Raw genomic sequence first — 6,634 nt, forward strand, 5'->3', positions numbered from 1 at the left:
TACAGCAAAGTGATTCAGTTATACATATATATACATTCTATTTTTAAACTCTTTTGGCTGCATTGGGTCTTCGTTGCTGGGTGTGGGCTTTCTCTAGTTGCGGTGAGCGGGGGCTACTCTTTGTTGTGGTGCGCAGGCTTCTCATTGCGGTCGGTGGCTTGTCTTGTTGCGGAGCATGGGCTCTAGGCACGTGGGCTCAGTAGTTGTGGCTCACGGGCTCAGTAGTTGTGGCACACGGGCTTAGTTGCGCCATGGCATGTGGGATCTTCCCGAACCAGGGCTCGAACCTGTGTCCCCTGCATTGGCAGGTGGATTCTTAACCACTGTACCACCAGGGAAGCCCTCCATTTTTAAAACATTCATTTCCATTATGGTTTATCACAGGATATTGAATATAGTTCTCTGTGCTATGCAGTAGGACCTTGTTATTTATCCATTCTATATATAAAAGTTCACATCTGCTAACCCCAACCTCCCACTCCATCCTTCCCCCAACCCCCTTTTCCCTTGGCAACCACCAGTCTGTTCTCTATGTTTGTGATTCTGTTTCATAGATAGGTTCATTTGTGTCATATTTTAGATTCCACATATAAGTGACATCATATGGTATTTGTCTTTCTCTTTCTGACTTACTTCAGTTAGTATAATAGTCTCTAGGTGGGTCCATCCATGTTACTGCAAATAGAATTATTTCATTCTTTTTTATGCCTGAGTAGTATTCCATTCTAAATATGTACCACATCTTTTTTTTCTTTAGATTTTTTTATTTTTATTTTTATTTTTATTTGTATTTTTGGCTGTGTTGGGTCTTCGTTGCCGTGTGTGGCCTTCTCTAGTTGCGGCGAGCGGGGCTACTCTTTGTTGAGGTGCACAGGATTCTCACTGCAGTGGCTTCTCTTGTTATGGAGCACGGGCTCTAGGTGTGTGGGCTTCACTAGTTGTGGCAAGTGAGCTCTAGACCACAGGCTCAGTAGTTGTGGTGCACGGGCTTAGTTGCTCTACGGTGTGTGGGATCTTCCCGGACCAGGGCTCGAACCCGTGTCCCCTGCAATGGCAGGCGGATTCTTCACCACTGAGCCACCAGGGAGAGTCCCCCACATCTTCTTTATCCATCCATCTGTCAATGGACATTTAGGTTGTTTCCATGTCTTGGCTATTGTGAATAGCGCTGCTATGAACATAGTGGTGTGTGCATCTTTTTGAATTATAGTTTTGTCTGGATATATGCCCAGGAGTGGGATTGCTGGATCATATGGCAACTCTATTTTTAGTTTTCTGAGGAATGTCCATACTGTTTTCCACAGTGGCTGCACCAATTTACATTCCCACCAACAGTGTAGGAGGGTTCCCTTTTCTCTACATCCTCTCCAGCATTTATTGTTTGTAGATTTTTTAATGATGGCCATGCTGACTGGTGTTAGGTGATACCTCATTGTAGTTTTAATTTGCATTTCCCTGATAATTAGTGATGTTGAGCATCTTTTCATGTGCTTTTTGGCCATCTGTATGTCTTCTTTGGAGAAATGTCTATTTAGATCTGCCCATTCTGTGATTGGGTTGTTTGTTTTTTTGATATAGAGCTGCATGAGCTGTTTGTATATTTTGGAAAGTAATCCCACAGATAAAGAAGATGTGGTACATGTATACAATGGAATATTACTCAGCCGTAAAAAGGAACGAAATTGGGTCATTTGTAGAGATGTGGATGGGCCTAGAGACTGTCATACAGAGTGAAGTAAGTCAGAAAGAGAAAAACAGATATCGTATATTAACGCATATATGTGGAATCTAGAAAAATGGTATAGATGAACCAGTTTCCAAGGCAGAAATAGAGACACAGATGTAGCGAACAAACGTATGGACACCAAGGGGGGAAAGAAGGGGCGGGGTGGTGGTGGTGGGATGAACTGGGAGACTGGGATTGACATATATACACTAATATGTATAAAATAGATAACTAATAAGAACCTGCTGTATAAAAAAAAAATTAAAAAGAATTATAATAATTTAAAAAAAGAAAAAAAGAAAGTAGTCCCTTGTCATGTCTGTCTTTTCCTTTGCAAATATTTTCTCCCATTCTGTAGGTTGTCTTTTTGTTTTGTTTAAGGTTTCCTTTGTTTTGCAAAAGCTTGTAAGTTTGATTAGGTCCCATTTGTTTATTTTTGTTTTTATTTCTATTGCCTTGGGAGACTGACCTAAGAAAACATTGATATTATTCATGTCATTTATTCTTTTTTTTGTTTGTCTTGTTTTGTTTTTTTCTTTGGCCGCATGCGGAATTCCCCCAACCAGGGATCAAACCTGGAAGCATGGAGTCTTAACCCCCGGAAAACCAGCGAAGTCCAGTAAACATTTATTCTTGTTCATGAGTCTATAGGTCAGCTGGGTGATTCTTCTGGTCGTGGCTGGTCTCACTTGTGCATTTTTGGTTAATTTGGGGGGTTGGGTAGGCAGCTCTGCTGATCTCAACTGGAATTTCTCATATATCTGGGCGTCAGCTGGCTGTAGGCTGGTCTAGAAGGGACTCAGAAGGACAACTTGCTCTCTTCCACGTGGTTTCTCGTGTTCCAACAGCATTCTAAGAGAAAGCAGGAATCTGTGAGGGCCAATATATCATGATTTTCATAGCTTTGTAGCCAAGCAAGTCACAAAGCCAGCCTCAATTCAAGAGGCAGGGAAATAGACTGCACCTCCTGATAAGAAGACCTGCAAAGTCAAGTGGTAATTGAGGCCACTCCTTTTCCATAATGACCTCTAAATCCCACTGAGATATCAACTACTTCTGATACAGAAATAAACTTCCTTCAAGCTATTTAGCAAAATGTGACCCATGGCTGGACACAAAGAAATGATAGCTTGTGTATGAAGAACACCTCAGTGTTCTTCAGGATTGCTTTCCTGGAAAAACAAAATACAAAACCAATTTCCCATGGCATAAAAAAAGCAGTGTAGGGCCTTATGCAGTAAAGGGTTAACTTAGCAAGTGTGGGTTGTCTAAACCTTGTACCTTCCAAAGGAAGGCTTGACTGTTGCCCAGCCCTTGTGAGGTAACTTCTAACCTCTAAGCTGGTAGAATATCCTGTCTGATAAGAGTGTTTTTCTTTACCTGGAGACCTTGAACCAGCCAGATGCTTTACGCTGGGGCCCTCGGTCCACATGGTATCAGCTCGACCTGGGGAGGGGCTGGAGACTAAGGTCAGCCGTGTGGGCAGTCAGACATGCCCATAGCACCAATCTGCAATAAAGACCCTGGACACCAAGGCTTGCCTGAGCTTCTGGTGAGCAATACTCCATGTGTGATGTCACATACCATTGCTGGGAGAATCAAGCGATGTATGCATGACACCACTGAGGGAGGACAGATGGAATCTTGTGCCTGGTATCTCGAGGACCTTGGCCTTTGTGCATTTTTCCATTGCTGATTTTAATCTGTGTCCTTTCACTGCAGCAAACTGTAACCATGAGTGCAGCAGCTTGCTGAGTTCTGAGTCCTTCTAAGGAAAAACTGAACCTGAGCATGGTCTGTGGGACCCCCTAAAACAGTCATATTATCATTTTGAAGCCATAGACAGATTATCTTTTTCAGAATTAAAACTTGTTGGCTTCTCCAGGCTTTTGTTTTTCCGTTTGTAAACAGGTATTTGGACCAATAGCCTCCTGATCTATTCTATGTATGGATCTACTCATAAAATAGGGGAAGCTTTGATGCAGTTGCTTTATTTTGTAATAATACTTTGTCCAATAATACTCAAACCCACATCTTTCTGACTTGTATGAAATTATCTCTAAATTCTCTATAAAAAACAATGCACCCAGTAATAAACCTGATTCCAAATGACTATGATTTTTTTTTCCCCAAGGTGGGATAAACAGGATATTCTTTAGGTGTCTCTCCACAAGGAGGAGATATAGCAAGGAACTAGCTGGAGTTCTTTGCAGTCCCAAGACCCGGCTAGCAGGAAAGAAGAACTGAAGGAGCAGCTACCTACCTTGGTGTTATGCGGGGCCACCACCGTTCCCCTGAGGTGGGCAGCCCTGAAAAGTTGGACGATGCTGGAAGCTACCCACTCCAGCAGGATGCAGGATGCGTAGGCAAGCACTTGGTACGCTCAGGTGGACAGGACTACAGAACTGCATGATACTGATAGTAGCTGGGTTTCAAGCGTTGTTACTACTTGCCTCAGTCATTCATTCATTCCTCATCTATACCAAGCACAGTGCTGGAAAGGCCTCAATAAATGAGACAGACAGTCCTTATATGCCCGGAGGATCCTTGATGAAGACTTCTAAGCCATTAACCATGTAAGATCGCTTCATTCACTGAGGTGAAAGATGGCCTTGTCTAACACTCAGTTAAGATAACTAAATTTTTCAAGGTTCAGGTTGGTTCCGTTCTCCAGAGTTAATTTATGTTAAAAACAAAGGAAAGATAGCATGAGATATTCACTTTGCTCCAAATAAGGAGAATTTTTGCAGGCTCCCTACTTTGTAATTTTGTTTTGTTTTTTAAATATTTATTTTTTATTTCACGCCAGGTTTTAGTTGCAGCACATGGGATCTTTGTTGTGGCACATGGGGTCTTTTTTTTTTTTTTTTTTAGTTGCGGCATGTGGGCCCTTTAGTTGTAGCATGCGGGCTCTTAGTTGCGTCATGTGGGATCTAGTTCCCTGACCAGGGATCGAACCTGGGCCCCCTGTGTTGGGAGCACAGAGTCTTAACCACTAGACCACCAGGGAAGTCTGTGTAATTTTGCCATGAAAAAAAAAAATAGAGGCCACTTCTCAGAGCCCCAAATGAGGAGGGAAAGGCTGTGATTAGATATCATTCCTTTCCATCATCTCAGGTATATAAAAGAGGGAGGCAGGTCGACTGGCTGGGAGAAATTGGTGACCAGATGGAGTGGTATTGTCAGACACTGGAAATAATACAAGGAAAGGAACATCCACTGGTAGGTGTCTGATTGTGGAGTCTTGGAATCATGATTATAGGGATTATGGAGCCTAATACGTGATTATGGAGTCTTGGCTCAAACCTCACCTGCTGAGTAAAGTCTTCTCTAGCCATTCTACTCAAAAATGCACACACACCCCGACACTCCTGATACGACCCTCTTAGCAGTGAACTCCATCTGACATGCTCTATGTTTTACTTATTGTTTATTGCCTGTCTCCCTAAGTAGAATGTAAGCTCATAAGGGGAGAAAGCTATGGGTCGCTCACAGCTGTGCCCAAGCACAGTGCCTGCCACCAGCAGGTGCTTGACAAATGTTGATGGCAGGAATGCTGAATAAAGGAGTAGAAAATAATGATGCTTGGGGAAAAAACCTGAACCTCTCACTCAGAAAAAGAATTGTTCTAAAACCTGGCAAGGAGTAAGGAATTGCTGTTAGAATTTGGGCAAAAATTCTTCTTAAACCTTGACCTTCTCAGGTTCTGAGTCTAGATGAAGTAACAGAAAATTGATAATTAAAATTTAAGGTGATCAGGAGAATCCAGACTGTGTGGAAGTTCTTCAGAATAGACAATCCAGTGTTTTCAGCCTATAAATGGCAAAGAAAAAACAAAAAAAGATATGGAGGGGGGGACCTATGTATTAAAAGACATTAATCGTGGGATGTGGATTCATTTGGATCTTGAGTTTTTAAAATTTGAAGAAATGTTCATGGAAACAATTTGGAAATATGAACAACAACTGGACATTTGAATACTATTAAGGAAACTTCTAAAATATTTTAGGTGTGATAATGGCGCACAGTGACTGTGCTTTACAGTGTGATCCACAGGCCCCTGGGGTCTCCAAGACCCTTGCATGGGATCCAGGAGGTCAAGGCTCTTTTAATAACAACACTTCGGCATTATTTTCCTATTTCGTTGAGTTGACATTTGCACTGACGGTGCAAAAGCAGTTGGTGGGGGAGCTTGCTGGTGCCACAGCAGGATTCCAGACAGTGGCACCAAGCGGCACTGGAAGTCACTACCTATTTTTTTTCTTTTGGCAGCGCTGCGGCCTGCAAGATCTTACCTCCCCAACCAGGGATGGAACCCATGTCCCCCTGCAGTGGAAGCATGGAGTGCTAACCACTGGACCATCAGGGAATTCCCTGGCAGTCACTGCTTTCTGCGCTCTCACGCAATTGCAGGAAAGAAGTGCCAGTTTCACTTAAGAATGACCTTAATGGAGCAGTAAAAACGATTAATTGTATTGTCTCAACCTTTGAGCGCATGTCTTTTTAATATTCTGTCTGATGAAACGGGAAGTACATACAAGGTACTTCTGCTGCACACACAGAAGCAAGACGTTGTCTCCAGGAAAACCACTTGTGCGGTTGAGTCGTGAGCTGAACTAGCTGCTTTTCTCATGAAACATTTTTACTTGAATGGCTGACAGTCAAACAAAGGCTGGGTGTTTGGCAGACATTTTCTCAAAAATGAATGAAGTGAGCTGTCATTTCCAGGAAAACAAGTGACTATATTTCTTGCCCAATGATAAAAGGAGCTTTCAAGTAAAAATTTGAATTTTGGCAAAAACCTGATTCTGCTTCCCAATACTTATTAAAGCTTTTCTGATGAGACCAGTGGTGATATTATTATGGTCATTTGATACTATTTGTAATAAAATGTATCAACATTTCAAA

At 42.3% G+C, this 6,634-nt stretch overlaps 1 non-coding gene across 1 annotated transcript; it reads right to left on the minus strand.

Moving 5' to 3' along the window:
• Positions 1–4,663: 4,663 nt before the first annotated feature.
• TRNAG-CCC (transfer RNA glycine (anticodon CCC)) lies at positions 4,664–4,736 on the minus strand. Its single transcript has one exon. It is a non-coding gene; the product is annotated as a tRNA-Gly (tRNA).
• Between the last annotated feature and the right edge of the window lie 1,898 nt (positions 4,737–6,634).

Source organism: Delphinus delphis, chromosome 20 (genome assembly GCF_949987515.2).
Source record: "Delphinus delphis chromosome 20, mDelDel1.2, whole genome shotgun sequence".
In the NCBI taxonomy this organism is placed as follows: Eukaryota; Metazoa; Chordata; class Mammalia; order Artiodactyla; family Delphinidae; genus Delphinus; species Delphinus delphis.